Raw genomic sequence first — 20,578 nt, 5'->3', positions numbered from 1 at the left:
GTCACCAGCGGTTGAGCGCTATGCACAGAGCCTGACCCAGAGCCTGGATTTGATCATTGTTAGTTATTATTCTGCAAGAACCTATTCTTCCCTTTGCACTGATTGAACTCCAGTGGTTTTCAACCATGTGGTGCGTGAACCTGAACCATTGGTATTCAGTAGTAGAAAGTTATTGGGCTTCTTTTCTTGCGAGAAATGCATTGCTTCCCGTGCATGCTCTCTCCGCTCACACCAGCTTCAGTTTGTTCAGGAGCTGTCATGTTGCGCATCTGTGGAAGGGAACTCAAGTGGCAGGGTAGGCTGAGATTGTGGTGGATGAAGTGTGAGTCTAGCCCATGACCCCCTTTGACTCTGACAAAGCCGCAGGTAGTTCCTCAGGCATGGGTTGCCACTTTCTGCCCGTGCCCTTCTACCCTGGCTTCAGCAGTTTGGAACCAGTGGGTGGTACCTGACCAGAGGAAGCCAGCAGGAAGCTGCAGTGTGATTTCTGCCCAGTAAGACAGCTCAGTGGTAATTAAGTGACCCAATCAGCCCCTCTGTCTTAGAGTCACTCTTTGATTCCAGATTCTAGAAATGTCCAGGAGCCAAGGGCACACAGAGAGGAGACGAGGAAGCAGATGCCGAACAGAAGCTGAGTAGGTGGAAGCTGTGAAGCGGGTGGACAAGGTTGTGGCAGAAGCTGCAGAAGCTGAACAGAGTCGAGTTACCATGATGGGAGCAGGAGCCCGCACTGTGAGGGGCAGGAAGACCAGCTTCTGAAGCCACTGCTCTGCCTGAGGTTGCTGGGGCACCCCTGAATCCGGGAGCATGTCCCAGTTGTCTTCTGCCTGGCTGTTGCCTTCTTTGCTCCCCGTGTGTCCCATTTTGAGCTAACTGTAATGATGTTCCATCCTGGGAGCCGCAGAGCCTGACTCCAAAGGAATTCCAGTGACTTAGGCGGGACAGTGTGCTACTCTGCCCCTCACGGAGTAAGAGGGTGCCCGGTATGCTGGCCTGTGCGTCCTTCTCCCACATCTCCTACATTTGCTCATTAGGAGCAGCCGTTAGGACTGGCCGCCGTTCTGCCCTGTGCAGGCACAGTGGCTCGTCAGCCTGGGCACCAGGGCCCCGAGGCCCCCTGTTGGTTGACGGGGAGTTTCTTCGGAAAGAGATTCAGGGGAGACCACTTGGCCACCAGACACCAGCTGTATTTACCTAATCCTCCCTAGGCCGTTGCTTGTGTAATTCGATTATTTGATTGACTTTACATTGTGCAGTGCTGGAAGAGGTGAAGAGACAACAGGTTTTTGGCTGTACCCTCTGGCCTGTTCTGTTCTGTCTTGTTGGCTTTAAGGATTTCATAAAGTTTTGTGTGGCTGCCAGCAGTCTCCCCGGGTGTTTTTCGCAAGCAGCCTTCTGCTCCCCAGGAGTGTGTCCTCTGAAGGAAGAGGGGCGGGGACCTAACCCTTCAGCTGCTGACAAGTGGGTGGGGTGTCCCGGCCCCCACCTCAACGAGTCAGAGAACTTAATTTTGATGATCGGCCTTCTCCCTTCCCTGGGAGAAATGGCTGCATTTGTTTGATGGGAGCAAACTTATTATGTCTGGTGGCTCTGACACAAAGGAACCCAGAAATCCGCTTCCCTGATGTCTTGGCTCAGCTAATTTTCTAGGACAAGTTGTGAAGCCACCCTTGATCTCCATTTCCAGGCGTGTGTCTTCGTTATTAACTCAAAGCTTATGCTCTTTCTTACGGGACTCCCATCCCTCTGTTGTTTATCGTTGACACGTTTCCCTCTCCCCCATCCTTTCAGCTCTCACCCAGCTTGAATAAGAACCCCTTGACCGGTCAAACACCCAAATTATGAAAGGTTTCCCACACATGATTGGGTGACACCCCCTACATTGGGAGCAGGGTGGACGTCCTTTCTGGGGACCTCCACCAGACTGTCTCCCACCTTCACCCCTGAGCAAGCCTTGCAGTGTGCGTGTGGGCAGGGCACACAGCCATAGGTATACATGTGTTCCCTCCCTCTTGAATCTCCCTCCCATGTCCCACTCCATCCCACCACTCTAGGTTGTCACAGAGCACCCGATTTGAACTCCCTGTGTCATACAGCAAATTTCCACTGGCTATCTATTTTATATATGGTAATGTATATGTTTGGGGGCTTCCCTGGTGTCTCAGAGGTAAAGAATCCGTCTGTGATGCAGAAGACACAGGAGACTCCACGGGTTCAACCCCTGGTTGGGAGGATTCCCTGGAGGAGGGCATGGCAACCCACTCCGGTATCCTTGCCTGGAGAATCCCATGGACAGAGGAGCCTGGTGGGCTACAGTCCATGGGGTTGAAGAGAGTTAGACACAGCTGAAGCGACTGAGCACGCATGTGTGCAATTTATATGTTTCAGGGCTACTCTCAATTTGTCCCACCCTCTTCTTCCCCTCCCTGTGTCCACAAGTCCATGTGGACTTGGTCTATGTCTGAGGTCATATCTCTTTATAACTCTCTTTCCCAGTCCCAAGCCTCCTTGTTTTATCTCTTCCCTCATTTCCAGCATTTTCTTCTCCGTTGCCTCCGCCCCCGCCCCTCTCCTCCGACGGCAGGCTCTTCACTTTGTCTTCCCGCGTCCTTTGGCCATTTCTCTGGTGCCTTCCCTTCCCACCAGTCTAGGCTTATCCACTTGTCTGGGATCCTTGTCTGTTTCTCCCTCTCTCCCTCTGCACACCCACCATCACCCAAGCATCAGCCAAACGGTTCCCGTTTAAAAAACTCTTTCGTTAACTGAATGTCGCTGAGTCCTGGAGCTCCAGCTGCTTTTTGTGAACCACGGCTCAGCCCAGGTCGACACCAGATGGCTCTTCTAGGTGGGGAGGGTGGGAGAGAGAGGAGGAAATAAAGATTGGTGAGGGTGGGAAGATTAAATTGTCACTCACCCTTCCTCCCCTGAAGCTACTCTGAGGCATCAAGATAAACTCCTGCAAATGTTTTAAAACCTTGATTCCCGGTGGCCTGGGAGGCAGGTTCCCTTCCTGCCATCCTGTGCCTGGCCACACAGTCTTCTAATCCTGGGACCGTTCTGCCCTCTGGGTTTCCTTGAAAGATAAGTGGTGCTATCATCTTTTCCCGCGGCCCCCTCCAGCGCTCTCGGCACTTGTGCAGTTAGGAATTAGCCGCCGTGCATCACAGCTGGGCTGGATCTGCAGAGCTAGGCCAGCATCCCTTTTCCTGTGTGGGAAAAATGAGGATAAGGAAAAAAGCCTAAGGCCCAGATCATCAGGCTGGAGCCGTTGAAAGATTACCTTCCTGCCAGGCGTTGTCCACACAGGCGGAAAACGCAGCGCCCTGGGAATCTGTCCCGGAGTGCCTGTGGGAGCCTTGCAGGGAGAGGGTGGGGGGTGGTGGGAGGCAGGCGGGGTTTATCCAGGGCTCTGCTCCCCTGACCACACAGAGTCACTTTGCAGCCTGGGCCTGTCCTCACCGGCTCAGCTCCCACCTGCACCAGGAGGCCAGATGCAGGTGGACACGAGAGGGAGGAGGCCACTGCCCAGCTGGTGGGACGCTTGGCAGGGGCCTGCCTGCTAACAGGTAGCACAGCCTGCCGTGTCTGCGCACGTGGGGCCGGTCTCCAGGGCCCACCCTTAGATCATCCATCCTCGGTTGGCACGAGAGGAACGTTGCCAAGAGCTGGGGCTGCCCCTGCCTACCTAAGAGCATAGGGGCAGCATGGTGTTCCCTGACCCAGACCCTTCTGTGGGGCCGGGAGGCAGGAAAGTGAACTGCGGGCGTCTTTCTATTTCCAATTTCCAGATGAAACCTGGAAAATCCACCGACATCCAAAAGTCTTGCAATCTACCCAAACTCCACCAAGCGTGGAGTGAGAGAGAAATTCTGTTTCCCTGAACTCAGGGAGCCCGCCGCTCACTGGGAGCCCCGGGTCAAGAGACTGCTGCCCTCGCATCCCAGCAGCAACGCTGGGCCAGCCGCTCCCGCCCCACCTGCAGGGCCCTCGCCTCGTTTCAGGGGAGGGAAGCGTGAGGATGCCTTCAGTCCGGGCCGTCTCCGGCCTCCCTGGCCTCTCCTCGTCACACCGGGGCCACCAGGCCTGCCGTCATTCACACGCTCAAGCCTGCTCTGGTCTGTCATCAGGAGGCAGTGACGGAACCGAGTCTAGCACCTCGGCGCCCGGGACAGCCTACAGAAAGCAGGGCTGATCCTGGAGGCACCGGGCTCTCTGAGCCAGTTCCTCTCCCGAAGTCCTGGTGGGCTTTCTCCTTAGCAAGGACCGCGTGTCCCTCCCGGCATCCCTGCAGACACGTTTCCACGAACACGTTCCTGCACAGGTCAGACCTGGTTGGAAAGCTGCCCCGGGGAGAACCACCCCCTCCATCTTTCCCTCCCTCGTGTGGTGTTAAAACACAGGGCATGTAAAACACTCCTGCTTAACTGATCACACGTGTGCGTCTCATGGCCTGATGGAACCAGAGGTCACGGAGTTATGGCCGAAGCCTCCAAGCTGAGGACAGCAGGTTAGAAGCCTCCGTGGTCCCGTGAGAGCAGATGGGGGTGCTGCTGGAGCGCGCCCTCTGGAGTCCAGCAGCAGGCGGCCCTTCCCGAGGACCATCCTACATGGCCTGTAGAAGCCGGAGGAACAGACTCACAGGAAGGCGGCTTGCTGAGTGGTGACTGAGGGCTTTGGAGCACAGGGCTGCGGCATTTCCCGCCCCCCATCCCCGCCTCCGTCCCACGCCGTGCCCTCAAGTCAAGTGGTGTGTGTGCACTCAGTCGTGTCTGACTCTGCAGCTCCACGGACTGCAGCCCGCCAGGCTCCTCTGCCCGTGGAATTGTCTAGGCCAGAACACTGGGGTCAGGGGAGGCAAGCCCAAGAGAATGCTCCTCAGAAACCCCCCTTCAGCGGCATCCCCACTCTGACCTCTACATTCTAGAAAGAACTTCTCAGGCATCCCTCCAGCAGTCTCCTCGGCACAGAGCCGCTCATCTGTGGCCTGGAGGGGATGTGTCCTCCTGGAACCCCTGCATCCCCACATTCCAGGAATGCAGGGCTCCCGGGTTCCCAGATTCCCTTCTGGGGCCTGCTCAGACTGATCCAAGGTCCTCTGACCCGAGGTGGACTGGGCTCAGCCCTGGACCTGACAGTGACAGAGGGGGCAGCTCTGGGGGGCTCTGGGCGGAACCTGGGGATGCAGCCTGGGTGGCCACGTGTGTGCACTTCAGCCATCCTCCACACACACACACCTCCTGTGTGTGCAGGATGGTATGAGGGTAGGAAGAATCACAGAGCGGGCTGTCTGCCAGGTGCGGGGTCTGGGGTTGGGAGGAATGCCTCTCTCAGCTTCAAATTCCAAGGAGATGGGGAATTCTAAATTCAAACTGACCTTCCAGGCCAACATGGAGGTATATTTGTAAAGGAGGGAGGTAAGAAGATATTTTATTCAACAGTATCGTTAGCTAGATTTGTAACTTAAATGTTTGGACATTCGGCACACGGGGCTCCATGTGGACTCTTGCCCTGGGCCTTGCGGTACTGGGGGGCTGCCACTCAGGGAGACTGGCATGCCGACAGGAAGGGGCTGTGCTCCTGCTCTCTGGGTGGCTGGCTGGGAGCTACGGAGGAGCAGAGGCTCACCCAGTGCCTGGGGAGAGGGTAGCACCTCCCCCTGAGAGGCAAGGGGCAGATGTGGACCCAGAGCCGGGAGGTTGCCTGGAGCACACTGCAGACGAGGGGCAGGGGGGCTAGCGGAAAGAGTCCAGCAGGGCAGGGTGAGAGGGCAAGATGGTTGTGGGCAGCCTGAGTACCCTCCGCTTGGTGTGGCAGGCATGTGTGAGCTTCCTGTGGGTCAGGAAGCCCTTGGCACCTTCAGGGGACCCTGAGCATGAGGACTTCCTGTGAGGGTCAGGGGCTTCCTGTGAAGATCAGGGGCTCCCTGTGAAGGTCAGGGGCAAAGGTGGGACGCTGAGGGCATCCACACGAGATATGCCAGAATGTTCTTTGACCACAAGCTGGAGGGTCCTCATGGGCAGCAGGTGATGCCTGTAACAGAATATTCAAGAGATCACTGCTAAGAGAACAAGCAAAACCCTGGAGCACCTCCTCGTTCCCTCAACCCTGCTCTGACCCAGAAAGACCCAGATACTTCTGGGAGAGGAGTGATGGGTGAGAAAAAGGGGAAGAAGATTCCCACATTCCTCATCACTTCTCACCCAAGTGGAATCGGCCTCAGCTTCAGGAAGAGGCAAGTTTCAGTATGGAGGGACAGAGAAGTCTGGTCCTGGATGTGACATTTTAATGCCTGAAAAGCTCTTAATGGACCAAAGAGGACTTATTCTTATGGATGGAAGCAGCTCAGGAGGCTACAGAGTGAACACACGAGGTTGTTTGGGGGTGGGGAAGGGGGGCCTTACATTGTGAGACCTTGTGGTGGGGGAAGGATGACCTCCCTTACTTTTGCACCCCAAAAAGGTGATTAACCTGATTATGCTCTCAAAGATCCTGTGTTTACAACAACCCAGCACCAAACTAGGGACCCCCTTTCCTTGGCCTCGAATCTGACTTGAACGTCCTTTTGCAGGGAAAATGGATGCTGACTCGATAGCAGGTCCTTGAGTGTGGGTCACTTATGCTCTCTTTGTGTCGTCCTGAGGATGGTGCATCTGCTCATGGGGTGAGCAAGGGCCCCACAGACCCCTTATGTCCCTCTCCTTTCTCTTCCAGGTGACGTGTAACAACACCGTTCAAGGTGAGAAATGCCACTCAGTTTTGCTTGAGCGACACCTGTGCCTCAGTCTCCCCAGCCTTTTCTGGAATGGCTGCTGGGCTGTCTTCTCAGGGCTATGTCCCAATGGTGAGCCTGGCCCTTTCTGCCGTGTCTTCAGTGAAATTTCATGCTCATGCTAAAAAGGGCAAAATCTGCTGGCTCAGCCTCTTTCTTTAGCTCTCACATCTGGGCATAAGATCCTCATGATATTTGGACAATTAATATGTTCTTTTCTGCACACATGCGTGCTCAGTTGTGTCTAACTCTTTGCGGCCTCCTGGACTGTGCTCGCCAGTCTCCTCTATCCACAGAATTTTCCAGGCAAGAATACTGGAATGGGTTGCCATTTCCTTTTCTAATCAATGCTTATTGATGCATTATTTACTCTAGCATGATGATCAGGTGGCCAAAGATTATCTCAGCACTGGCTCTTTTGTTCTGTACGTACAATTTCTCAGCTCAGTCTTGAGCACAGTGGGTTCACTGATTCCATCCAAGTTTGGGAGAAAAATGGGCTTTGCCAAGTAAGGGCGCTGGCCTGGATGCTCATGTATCCCCTCTGTGGAGTAGGTTGTGCCTTTGGGGCTGAGTGTGGGGACAAAGGGAACGTGCCTCTTTTCCTTGCTACTTATTGTTCTCCATTAAAAGATGCCTCTTCATGCCTCTGGCCAGAGAGATGGTGTCTCACTGAGGAAGGCCAGCAACTGGCTTAGGCTGCGCCAGGGTGGCTGCTTCTGCTCCCCTCGGGTACTCTCTCCACCCTGACCCCCTCGAACACCTCCCCTTCTGACCTCGTGTTTGCCTGCTCAGGTGTGAAGAAGGTGGTGTCCCACTCAGGGGAGACTGCAGTGCAAGCACAGTGGAGGCACTCAGAGGCCCGACAGCCATCTGAGGGGAGACACTGACAGGGCGTGGTGATGGCAGAGCGGCCTGGGATCCCTCGCAGAAGACTGAAGGGTGGGAAAGCCGAGGGAGCTCCGTGGTCCCGGCTTAGCCAGACTCTTGTCCTGTGATGTGACGGCGGCACTGAAGGGCCCAGGACGGGGGTTCCCTGGGGTTTCTTGGCCACGGCCAGAGATGAAGCCTCAGCCCTTGGGGCGTGTCTGCTTCTCAGCCCCTACCTCAGGGATGCTCTCAAGGGTGCGGAGATGGCAACAAGGCAGGTATATTCCCCTCTCCCCAAGCTGGGTAGGGTGGAGGAAGTCAGCTCCCTAGGATGTGTATGCTGCTCTGATTCCATAAGAGCGTGAGTGTGTGTGTGTGTGTGTGTGTGTGTGTGTGTGTGTGTGTGCCTGTGCCTGTTGGCCAGGGCTCTGGGAGCCAGAAGGCCTGAATGATGGCATTGTTGCACTTGAATACCTCCGAGGAGCTGTCTGCAAGAAAAGAAGAGATAAAGTTGAAATGTTAAACGATTCCAACAAAAGCTATTAGGGGGGAACTTCCTGACTCAGCACTAGTTGGCATTTTTTGAAGCTTTTTACAGACAACATAAGGTTATGCTTTTTGGGGTGTGTTTCTTTTTGTTGTTATTGTTGAGCGTTCTCCTTTTGACTTAAGCTTATTGGTTTTCATTGGTGAGCCAGCTGCGCAACACAGAGGCTGGGGCACTGCCAGGAGAAGCGGGCAGCCAGTCGGAGGCCATTCATTCTCGGTGCTGGGAAAGCATGCTCCTGGCCCTTCCAGGCTGGCCTCCGCTGCACACGGCCCCACTTCCCCTGGAAACTGGAGCCCTTCTCCAGGCAGCTCTGAGTCGCGGGTCTCTGGTAGTTTCCTTCCCATTCTCATGGAGCTCTGGCTTATTAACCAACATGGCCCTTAACATGTTTTAGAGGATGGTAAAGAATTTGCCTGCAATGCAGGAAACCCAGGTTCAGTCCCTGGGTTGAGAAGATCCCCTGGAGAAGAGAATGGCTACCCACTCTAGTATTCTTGTCTGGAGAATCCCACTGATAGAGAAGCCTGGTGGGCTACAGTCCATGGGGTCACAAAGAGTCAGACACAGCTAAGTGACTAACATACACCACCTTCTCATTAATATATTCAAGTCCTAACCCCCAGCAGCTCAGAATGTGACTTTATTTGGAGATAGGGTCTTTACCGAGATCATCTAGTTAAAATGAGGCATTAGGGTGGGCCTTAACCGAACATGACCAATGTCTTTACAAAAGGGGAAATTTGGAGTCAGACCCCCACACCAGAGGGATGTCACACGGAAGATGAAGGCAGAGATCAGTGATGCTTCTACAAGCCAAGAAACACTAAAGATTACCAGCAAACCACCAGGAGCTGGGTGAGAAGCCTGGAACAGATTCTGCCTTAAAGCCTCAGAAGAAACCTACCCTGCTGACACCTTGATCTTGGGCTCCTGACCTCTAAGAGGATGAGATAATACATTTGTGTTGTTTAAGCCCCTCAGTCTATGGTACTTTGTTTTGGCAGGCCTAGCAAACCAAACCAATAGAAGCTGGAATTCTCAATTCTCTCTTTTCCTCCGTCTTTGTAATGATAGTTCCTCCTCTTCTCTCTCCTTCTCCTCCGCCCTTTCTGATCATATTGGATTAGACCAGGCTCTGGAGCCAGATTGCGTTTGACTCAAAGCTCTGTTATTTACTAGTTGTGTGTCTCTAACCATTGGGACATAGCCTGTGTTTCTTCATCTGTAAAATGGGAATAATAAGAGAAATACCAACCTCATCAAATACATGAAAGAATTGGTGTACAGCTGGCCTTGACCATGAGAAGAGTGCTGTCCTTGTGCCTGATCTGAGTCTGCAGGCTCCAAGGATGCTGAGGTGGACACTCCAACGTCACCCCGTGGTGCCAGTACTGAAAGAACAGATCTCAGGTCCTTACAAGACCTTGTTCCTGTTCCACCTTATCACGCCTGGGAGTTTACCATCTAACTGGAGACATAAAACATTTGTAGGGAATAGTTCAGAGTGCAAGGCATTATGTGATTATAGGATCTTTGCACTGGTTCAGTCAAGTGGTTCTTGATCCCAGCAGCACATGAGATCCCCAGGGCGTGCTCTGAAAATAGTCTACTGCCTGGGCCCTGTCCCCAGAGCAGCTACACAGAATTTAGGAACCTCAAGTGACGTGATGCATCTGTCTGTCCTTCCGTGTCCTCATGGGCAAAGTTAGGGGGAGACTGGAATGGATGTCAAAGGGCTGTGGTGAGAATGCACGAGATGAGTTCTTACGTGAAAATGCTTTTCTCTTGGTGCCTGCCCCAGAAAAACCACAGAAATAACTGTGAGCTCCTTTTGGTGAATAAATGTTCAAACATTCTCCCCAGTAGATGCTCCAGCTTTACAGTGTGCTCGCAGATTCCTATTTGCTTGAAGGACTGAGAATAGCTTTCCCCATCATCCCTCTCTCCTAAAGGCCAGGGCAGTTTGGGAGGGCTTAGAACCAGAGCTCTTTGTTGAGAAGGAGGAAAGTTTGGCCGGGGGACCTTGCCCCAGGGAACACAGAAGAAGAGCTGTGCTTGCCGTGTGAGGGCCTCCATGCTGTCAGCTGTCAAAGCTGCACAGAATGCTTTGATCTTCATGTTAAGTCTTGCATCACATCTTCTGCTTTTATCTCCTTCCTTCTCCTCGCTTCCTATGCTTCTCTTTTGTCTCGCCTCATCCTCAACCAGTGTGTTTAGGGTCCAAGGTCTGGGCTCCTATGCCAGCCCTGTCATAAATAGCTGTCCAGTGCTAGGTGAGCTTCTCAGCGTCTCTCAGCTTTGTCTTCCTTAGCCTTATGAATAAAAATGAAAGTTCCTTCTTCAGTGCCTCTGTTTTGATATTTAAAGGGAAAGCCAAGAAGCACTTTCATCACAGTGGAAAGTGCTCAGCTGGCCTGACTCTGATGGCAACATACAGAGCCAAAGGCTGATCTTTGTGGCTGGGTCTCAGAGCCCATCTCAGGATGGGGTGGTGTGAGCTTGGCTAAGGTGACCAGCGCAGCACAGAGCCCTGAGAAGCCTGGCCTTGATAAGACTTGAGCTGAGCTATCTTCTCTTTCCCAAGAAGCTCAAGGACTCCGGCCAATACAGCCTGTGCACTCATGCTTCGAAAAAAACACAGTGACAATAGCTGTTTGGGCCCACGTGTTAGTCCCTTATCTCCCACCGCTGGCCTGTGCCAGCACAATCAATTGTTCCACTGTCTCATTTGGTAACTTGGAAACTGCGCCAAAGATCTGTGATAACCCTTTTGGCTGGAACTAAGGTTCTTTTGGAGGCGAGGAGCGAGAAAAGGAAAGCAACGTGACAGACAAGGCTAGGTGATCTACATTTTGCCAGGAGGGGGTTGAGTTTTTGAAAGCAGGCCACTAGAAAGAGAATCCTGTTTTACTTCTTTTTCGTTCGTTCTCTGGGCTCTCACATTTCCAAGGCCTTTAATTTTCAAAACTTGAACAAGAAAGTGTATTAATCTTAAACATCTCTCATTAATCACCACATCCAGCCCAGTGGAGAGAGAAAGATGACTCACTTCCACGGTTGATTTCTTGGTAATGGGGGGTCAAGGCTTGCCCTTGCATTTCCCCTCCTGTCTAGCTAATGGAGAAAGCTTCCCCTTAGGAAGTACCCATCCTGGAGCAATTTTTCAAGGGAAAATTGCAGGTGGGAATAGCTACTGACATGAAAATATTTCTCCTAGGGAAACTCAGTGAGTAGAATAGCATAGTGATTATAAATGCAGGCCTTACCTTTGAGAGCTGTTGTAGGATTAAATTAGAGAACCAAATGAAACATGCAATTCAGTGCGTGACATATTAAATAGGTCTGAGATAAATAGTAAATATTTACGACATTATGTGCCAGACGCTGCCCCGACCATGGAACTTTTGCCTTAATGTGATCCTTACAATATTTTATGTGATAACTGTCACTATTTGCCCCTAGTTTACAGGTAAGGAAACCAAGATGCTAAGTGACTTGTCCAAGGTAACTCAGCTGCTAAGAGACAGTATCAGGATTTATACCCATATTGTTACAACATGTCCTCGTGGAATTATGTTTCTTCCTCTGCACCAATGGCCTTCAGATCCCTAAAAGCAAATTAGTAGTTACTGAGCCGTAAGGACATTAATCCAGCACCTCCACTGCTTTTGCTGACCAACACCTGAACTCTTCTTTAGAAACTTAGAATTTTACAACACTAGTAGGTAGAAGTACAGGGGTTGCTTTACCTGGCCCCGACCCCTGCCCCCACAGCATTCCAGGGGTGAAGATGCTCTTTAAAGGATCTTAAAGAGATGCCCTTTCTGACCCTGGCAAACGTTATGTCTAATATCACATAAGCTTCTCTGTCGCCAGCCAGGAAGTCCGTCCTGGATTCCCCATCAGTGCTGGGTCCTGGTGGAGTCAGGAGGATCTGGAGAATGTGGTGTGGATTCTGCAAGAGGGGCCAGTCCAAAGGCTTGTCCTGTGGGTTTGCAGGAGGGCTTCCAGAACCTGGGGCTGGCAGGGGAGAGGGACTGCTTCATATCTGGGAATACTCCAGGCAGTGAAAAGGCAAGTTCGTTTTCATACAGTTGGAGAACACTATCTTCTCAAGTGAAAGTGAAAGTTGCTCAGTCCTGTCTGACTCTTTGCGGACCCCATGGACTATACAGTCCATGGAATTCTCCAGGCCAGAATACTGGAGTGCGTAGCCTTTCCCTTCTCCAGGGGATCTTCCCAACGCAGGGATCAAACCCAGATCTCCCACATTGCAGGTGGATTCATTAACAGCTGAGCCACAAGGGAAGCCCCCTATCCTCTAAGAAAGTCTGCAAAGGTCCGAGACTAACAGTCTTTATAAAGTCCCTGTGTTCCCAACTGGCAGAATCTAGGAAAACCCCATAGGGTAGGAATGATCCAGTTTGTGACTCCTAGGCCGGGCTGGGTCACCCTACAAGCCAGTCTGTATTCGCGCCTGCATGGGGGCGATGCTGAGAGGGGCAAGTGTTCCGGAATACCTTAATGATGTCAGGACGCTTTTCATTGCTCATTTATCACTTAACAGCTCAGATTTGTAACGTGCTACCCGCACTCTCCCTGTAGCGCAGACAATGCATTCTTTCAACAGCGTGCGGCTCCGAGGGAAGGACGCTGCTGAAAGCAAAGTGCGGGGCCTGCGCCCCTCGGGAAGGAGGGATAGGCGGGTGGGGCAGGTGGGGACCAGATGCCTGGCTGCAGCGGAGCTGGGGGGATGAGCGCACCAAACAGCCACTTCTGGTTCCACTTACTCATTTCTCTGTGCTGAAAGGTGTCATATAAATGCTAAATAGAACAGAGAGAGAGATGGGGCCTATCTATTTGCATTTTGTCTAATATGAGCAGATGCAGATAGAAAAGAGGCTTAGCCACGGTTGCTCACCTGCTCCTGCCAGGTCATTTCCATGCAGCCCGCGTAGGTTCTGCTTCAGCGCCGCCACGGATGTTGTGGGGGGTGGTGCCAAGGGGCTCACACACTCTGTTCTCAGCAGGGTCACACAATCTCGGGGGAGGCAGGTTTAACCACAGGGACCATCTGAAGATACTATAACCTAGTACATGGTTAGGTGGGAAGTTGTGGGGGAAACCAGTGAAGGGCCGGAGGAGGCCACAGAGGAGAGAGGACCAGGCTGAGGGTTGGGCCGGAAGCCCGCCTGGGGGAGGAAGGACTGGACTTGCCCTCTGCAGGCTGGTTGGGCACAGATGGGCAGCGTGGTGAGCGGAGGCAGTCGAAGCACTCCGCAGGGCCTTCACAGCTGCTGTTCAGCCCACACTCTTCCCGCTTCCATTTGGATGGTGGGTTGGCCTCATCTTTTAGGACTTGGCTTAAATGTCACATTTCCAAGAGGTCTTCCTCCGCTCTTCTGCTTAGTAACAGCACTGTTTTCAATCGGAGCATCCAGTTTTTTCCTTCCTGCCAGGGAAGTAAATATTTGCTCTTCTTCATCCTCCAGTGGACGGTACCCACCATGGCAGGCAGGGACCCTGCACATCTGTTTCATTCACTATTGTGTTCACAGATAAGCACAATACCTGGAGTCTAACAAGTGCTCAGTACATGCTTGTTGAATGAATGACATTTGAGGAAAACCTCATTTAGTGAATGTGTGTGTTGGCCAATTGAATCCAAGCTCTTTTTTTATTATCCAGGAAGAAAGTCTTTAGGGTCCATAGATCCTATCTTTCAGGAGGAAGAGTTTTCATTAAAATGTACAACTACAACAAAGTTAGAATATCAGAGTAATTGACGTAAGCATGCCAATCAAGCCTGCATGTTAAGAAATAGAGTAAAAAGAAATAAAAATGTACCACCAGTTGCACTGGGGACTTGCACAAATGTGACATGTGGCATATTCTACACTGCATGGCATTTGAGTCTTGAATCCTGTTCAAGGTAATTTATCACTGGCTGAAGCAGGAGATTCTTATTAAAACAAGGCTTACCTAAACCATGGTCTCAGACATGGACTCAGAGAGCAGTATTACAGGGGAGGTCCAATATGGTTTGTAAGAAGGTGGTGGAGTACTCACTTCATTCTCTGTTCAACTTGCTTTGAGCAAATGGGTAGCCTGGGTTGTTCTCCTTTTTTAGAACAACATTTTTGTTTGGTGAAGATGAGAAGAGACATATCAGCTCTAATGCAGGAGACAAACTTTTAATGGAAATATCCTTGGATATGTAGTCAGTTGTCTATTTATTCAAATTTAATCTGAGCTGCATATCATTTTCGTTATAGAAATTAAAGGCTACAAATCAGTGCAGTTCAGTTCAGTCACTCAGCCGTGTCCGACTCTGTGACCCCATGGAAGGCAGCACACTAGGCTTCCCTGCCCATCACCAACTCTGAGAGCCTACAAAGTCATGTCCATTGAGTCGGTGATGCCATCCAACCATCTCATCCTCTGTCATCCCCTTCTCCTCCTGCCTTCAATCTTTCCCAGCACCAGGGTCCAATGAGTCGATTCTTCCCATCAGGTGGCCAAAGTATTGGGTTTTCAGCTTCAGCATCAGTCCTTCCAATGAATATTCAGGACTGACTGACTTCCTTTAGGATTGACTGGTTGGATCTCCTTGTGGTTCAAGGGACTCTCAAGAGTCTTCTCCTACACTACAGATTAGAAATATCCTCAAATTCCTTGAATGATTAAAAGTGATCACACTTCACTTTTGTAAAATTTTTCTTAGGAGAAGATGGAGGTGAGGGTAAGGCTAGGGTAAGGGGAGGGAATGTGACCAGAAAGTATAGAATCTGTGAATCTCTAATGTTGGTTCCATGCAACCCACATTATACCATTTTTTATGCAGTCTCATTGGCAGAACCAGAAAGTTCTCATGTCTTCAGAAATAGCTCTTCTCCACTCTCCCAGCCTCTACCTTTCACCGGCCTAGGGAAAGTCAAATTGCCTGTGGGAAAATGCATTCTAATATTGAAAACAATCTTTTAATTGGACTGTGGCATATTCTCAAAGCTGCCATGCAGGAATCTTTAGCAGGATCTTAAAAATTCTGCAGACCAGGTACTTTATGACTTCTAGAATATGAAAAATAAAGCTGGTGGCTTAATTTAGTTGGTGGTTTGAGTTAAAAAACATTTTTGTCAGGCCTGCCTATGCTCTTCTTCTTAATGCTAACTAAGAATGTGGCTCATGTTTCTGATCATTGTGGTTGGGGTGGGTGATGGTCAGAAGCTAGGCTCCACGAGAAGCTCATTCCTGGACTGCCCCCCTCTTCCTCATGCCCCCAGTCCTGACCTGAGTCCTGTTGCTCAGGCAGAGATACTGCTGCAGCCACACTCAGGATTGCTGTGAGGGGCCTATTTCTTTCCTACCCTTCTTTACTTCAGGGAGTCGTGTGCAGAACATCAGTACATCATGTTTGCATTCTCAGCCTACAGTGCATGTAACTTATGCTAGAAGGAAGTTTTTCCCTAGCCAGACTCCAGATCATGAGTAAGACGAACCCTGTAAAGGACTAAAAACCCCAGACCATTATGTAGTGTGAATGCAGTCCTTTATAGAAAGCACTGTGATATAAAAATTTTCTTTGTTCTCTGAAACTGATTTTTCCCCCCAAGCTTCTTTCTATACTTGTGTAATCAGAAACTGGGATATTTGGCCAACCTAAGTTAATAAGAATAATGATCATGAATGATGTGCTGTCACTGAGATTTATTCATAAGATGTTGAAGAGTGGATATCAGTAGTGGGTACCACTGTGGATGCAGAGCCTGAGACTCATTCCTTCTTGCTCATGACATCTAGAATTTGTTCTTCCCTCTACTGCAGAGGAAAGCATTCCAAACACCTAGATCCCTCAGCAGTACAAGTGGAATCTCCAATAGGAAAACCAAAGAGACCACCTGCCTTCTAGCCTACTATCTTGAAGAACTGTCATGCAGTTACCAAACTTTTAGGCTTATGTTCAGCATTAGGACAATAAGAATTATATGAGCAGATGGAGGGTGTAAGTCTCAGACATGCATTATCGTTTAGCCAGAGAATTAAACTGAAAAAAAAAAAAAGAATAAAAAACAGATTAGTGAAATAGCATAGATGATCAAGAAGCAAACCAGTGTATTTATTGAACTTGGTAATTTATACTAGAAGTGGTACTTAAAAAAATCATTGGGAAAAAGATATATTACTAAATTAATGGTGTTGGAGTGACTTCAAAATAGAATAATATTCATTTGAATTCCCTCCTATACCACACACAGAAATAAACAGAAGAAACAAAATTATAAGATAATTAGAAGAAAATACAGATTTTCTTCACTACTTCAAGAATGAAAAGTAACCAAAAAAGTGTAGTGTATTAAGGAAAAGATTTATAGATTTGATAGTATTGAATTTAAAACTTCTATATGGCATAAGACATGAGAAATGGGGGCCAGAGGTAAGAGGTGGTGGGGAGAATTTGTGCTAGATATAACAGGCAAAAGATTAATGTCCAAGTTATACAGAGAAAAATAAAATACATAAAAGAAGAAAGCTATTTTTAAAATGCTCAAAGAGAGAGAAAGGAAATTCAAAGAAGAGTAAACCAAAATGGCCAATAAACATATTAAAAACCCTATCCAGGTTTTGGTATTAGGGTGATGGTGGCCTCATAGAATGAGTTTGGAAGTTTACCTTCCTCTGCAATTTTCTGAAAGAGTTTGAGTAGGATAGATGTTAGCTCTTCTCTATATTTTTGGTAGAATTCAGCTGTGAAGCTGTCTGGTCCTGGGCTTTTGTTTGCTGGAAGATTTCTGATTACAGTTTCAATTTCCGTGCTTGTGATACTAATGCATATATATGGAATTTAGAAAGATGGAAACAGTAACCCTGTATGCGAGACTGCAAAAGAGATACAGATGTATAGAACAGTTTTTTGGACTTTGTGGGAGAGGGTGAGGGTGGGATGGTTTGGGAGAATGGCATTGAAACATGTATAAAACCATATGTGAAATGAATCGCCAGTCCAGGTTCAATGCATGAGACAGGGTGCTCAGGGCTAGTGCACTGGGATGACCCTGAGGGGTGGGATGGGGAAGGAGGTGGGAGGGGGGTTCAGGAAGGGGGACACCCCATGTACATGTACACCCATGGCTGATTCAGGTCAATGTATGGTAAAAAAAAACACTACAATATTGTAAAGTAATTAGCCTCCAGTTAAAATAAATAAATTTATATTTTCAAAAAACCCTATCCACCTTATTAGTAATGGGCAAAATGCAAGTAAAGATAAGGAGATACCATTTTATACCCAATAAACTGGCAAAATGAGAAAGTTTGATGGCATAAAATATTAGGGAAGAATGGGAGTTTACAGTAGCTTATTAGTATAATTTATTAGTTTATTTGTATAGTTAACTTTCCAGAGTAGTCAGTAGTTTTTGGTAAAACCTTTGATATATTATTTTATCCAAGGTATATTTGGGTGTAATTTGTGAGTCAGTATTTCCTACTTCTAGGTTCCTTTGTTTGTAGGGGTGAAGAATTGGAATCAACTCAAGTATCTGTTGGGCTTCCCTGGTGGCTCAGATAGTAAAGATTCTGCCTGCAACGTGGGAGACCCGGGTTCAATCCCTGGGTTGGGAAGATCCTCTGGAGAAGGAAATGGCAACCCACTCCAGTATTCTTGCCAGGAGAATTCTATGGGTAGAGGAATCCAGCTGGGTCATAAAGAGCTGGACATGACCAAGTGACTAACACATTTACATTTTACAAGTGTCTGTCTAGTCAATATAGAATAGGAGTGATCTTCAGCATATTTAGCCATAAACTAGGGTACAAGCATCAAGCAATCGGCCATGGGCCTGGACAGAACCCTATCTGGCGGGAATAAAGTGTCGAGGACAATATTTTCACAACAGGTAGGACTGTCTTGGTAAGGATGCCTGAATATTAGGCTTGGGTTATAGAGAGTAGAAATCAAGGGTAGGGGCTCTGGATTCAGATCATCTGGGGTTCAGTTCTGGCTCAGTTGCTATGAGACCTTGGGCAGATTTCTACTTCTTGCTTTAGTTTGCTCGCCGTGTACTGCAGGGATTAGCACCAGTCCTTTCTCATAGATTTGTTGTGAAGATAAACTCTTGGAATACTTCCTCATCTGTTTATTGAGTACCACTCAGTATTTCTAGTAGGAAAGTGGAAATGAATAAATAAAACATATATTTATATAATAGAATACCATAGCAATCAAAATGATTGAACTATAGTTCATCATATGCATTAACCTAAATAGAATTCAAAAAATTGTTAAATGAAAAAAGCTATAAAAATCACTTATCTGTGGATGCATATGAGAAATTAAAATAGAGAAGTGTGGGCCAGGAAGATAATCACCAAGTTAATGATATTATCTCTGGGGATTTCCAGTGAGAAAAAAGAATCTCATTATCTCTTATTTAACTTATTATCTCTTATTTAATTTATATGCAGAGTACATCATGCGAAATGCCAGACTGGATGAAGCACAAGCTGAAATCAAGATTGCCGGGAGAAATATCAATAACCTCAGATACACAGATGACACCACCCTTACGGCATAAAGTGAAGAGGAACTAAAAAGCCTCTTGATGAACGTGAAAGAGGAGAGTGAAAAAGTTGGCTTAAAAGTCAACATTCAAAAAACTTAGATTATGGCATCTGGTCCCATCACTTCATGGCAAATGGGTGGGGAAACAATGGAAACAGTGACAGACTTTATTTTCTTGGGCTCTAAAATCATTGTAGATGGTGACTGCAGCCATGAAATTAAAAGACGCTTGCTCCTTGGAAGAAAAGCTATGACCAACCTAGACAGCATATTAAAAAGCAGAGACATTACCTTGCCAACAAAGGTCTATCTAGTCAAAGCTATGGTTTTTCCAGTAGTCATGTATGGATGTGAGAGGTGGACTATAAAGCAACCTGAGTACTGAAGAATTGATGCTTTTGAACTGTGGTGTTGGAGATGACTCCTGAGAGTTCCTTGGACAGCAAGAAGATCCAACCAGTCTATCCTAAAGGAAATTGGTCCTGAATATTCATTGGAAGGACCGATGCTGAAGCTGAAACTCCAGTACTTGGCCACCTGATGTGAAGAACTGAGTCACTGGAAAAGACCCCGATGCTGGGAAAGATTGAAGGCAGGAGGAGAAGGGGACAACAGAGGATGAGATGGTTGGATGGCATCACCAATATAATAGACATGCATTTGAGCAAGCTCCAGGAGTTAGTAATAGACAGGGAAGCCTGGTGTGCTGCAGTCCATGGGGTCGCAAAGAGTCGGACATGACTGAGCTACTACTGATCTCTGGGGAGCAAGGGGAATGTGATCGGAGAGAGGTACAAAATAGAGTTCAACTTTCTCAGCAATTTTTTTTAATATAAAAAAATTTAAAGCAAAATGGTAAAATAGCTAGACATTTGTACTTTTCTGTATCTTTCATTTCTTTTTAAAAAGAAAATAATGTTGTGCCAAGTGTCAGGAGTTCTGAGATGCTCGTATTGGTTCTGCCTGTGTGTTGTTAAGTCACACATGTCTGACTCTTTGCAAGCCCATAGATTGTAGCCTGCCAGGCTCCTCTGTCTGTGGAATTCTCCAGCAAGAATACTGGAGGGTGTTCCCATTTCCTTCTCCAGGGGATCTTCCTAACCCGAGGGTTGAGCCAGGGTCTTCTGCATTGCATGCAGATTCTTTACCTTCTGAGCCACCTGGGAATCCTGGTTCTCCCTCTAATTAGCTATTATATGTAACCTTAAACAATCACTTAAACCTTTCTAGATTTGTTTTCTCATTTGGAAAGTTAAGGTAAAAATATCATTTACCTTAAGTGTGTGTTTTTGAGAATTAAATGAGGTTTGGAGAAAGTTCTATAATCCTAACACTTTATTCAAATGTTAAGATAAACCTGGGTTGTTAGATCGATGATTTCTAAGATTTCTCCTGCTCTATGGGCTTGTAGTGAGTGCATAATATCCTCAGCTTTGGGGGACTGGTGCCTAGCTTGGAGCAGAGACTGTGGCTGCCATTCAGTGTTGCTTCCTCTCTTCCTCATCAGCAGAGCTATGATTTTATTCTGGGTGGTGATGTGCCTCGATAAAGAGATGCCTTTCGTAGTCTTCTAGGAAGACTTGGTTGAGTTTCTCAAAATATTCAAGAATTCTGCCTCAGCTGGGAGAGGTTCCTTTTTTGCCCAACCTTTCCCTGGTGGCTCAGACGGTAAAGCGTCTGTCTTCAATGCGGGACACCTGGGTTCAATCCCTGGGTCTGGAAGATCCCCTGGAGAAGGAAATGGCAATCCACTCTAGTACTATTGCCTGGAAAATCCCATGGAGAGAGGAGCCTGGTAGGCTACAGTCCATGGGGTTGCAAAGAGTCA

At 48.4% G+C, this 20,578-nt stretch overlaps 1 long non-coding RNA gene across 1 annotated transcript in view; it reads left to right on the top strand.

Moving 5' to 3' along the window:
• The window catches only part of LOC147350542 (uncharacterized), a 43,519-nt gene extending 23,908 nt beyond the window's left edge, over window positions 1–19,611 (top strand). The window contains exon 2 of the long non-coding RNA XR_015148561.1: window positions 18,654–19,611. This is a non-coding gene — a long non-coding RNA (uncharacterized LOC147350542). The remainder of the gene's footprint in view (window positions 1–18,653) is intronic.
• The last annotated feature ends 967 nt before the right edge of the window (window positions 19,612–20,578 follow it).

The sequence above is a fragment of the Bos grunniens genome, chromosome 20 (assembly GCF_055505025.1).
Source record: "Bos grunniens cultivar Pamir isolate PY7600 chromosome 20, Bosgru_T2T1.0, whole genome shotgun sequence".
Classification (NCBI taxonomy): Eukaryota; Metazoa; Chordata; class Mammalia; order Artiodactyla; family Bovidae; genus Bos; species Bos grunniens.
The sequence above is the reverse complement of the archived record's forward strand: the minus strand, read 5'-3'. Positions and strand labels throughout refer to the sequence as shown.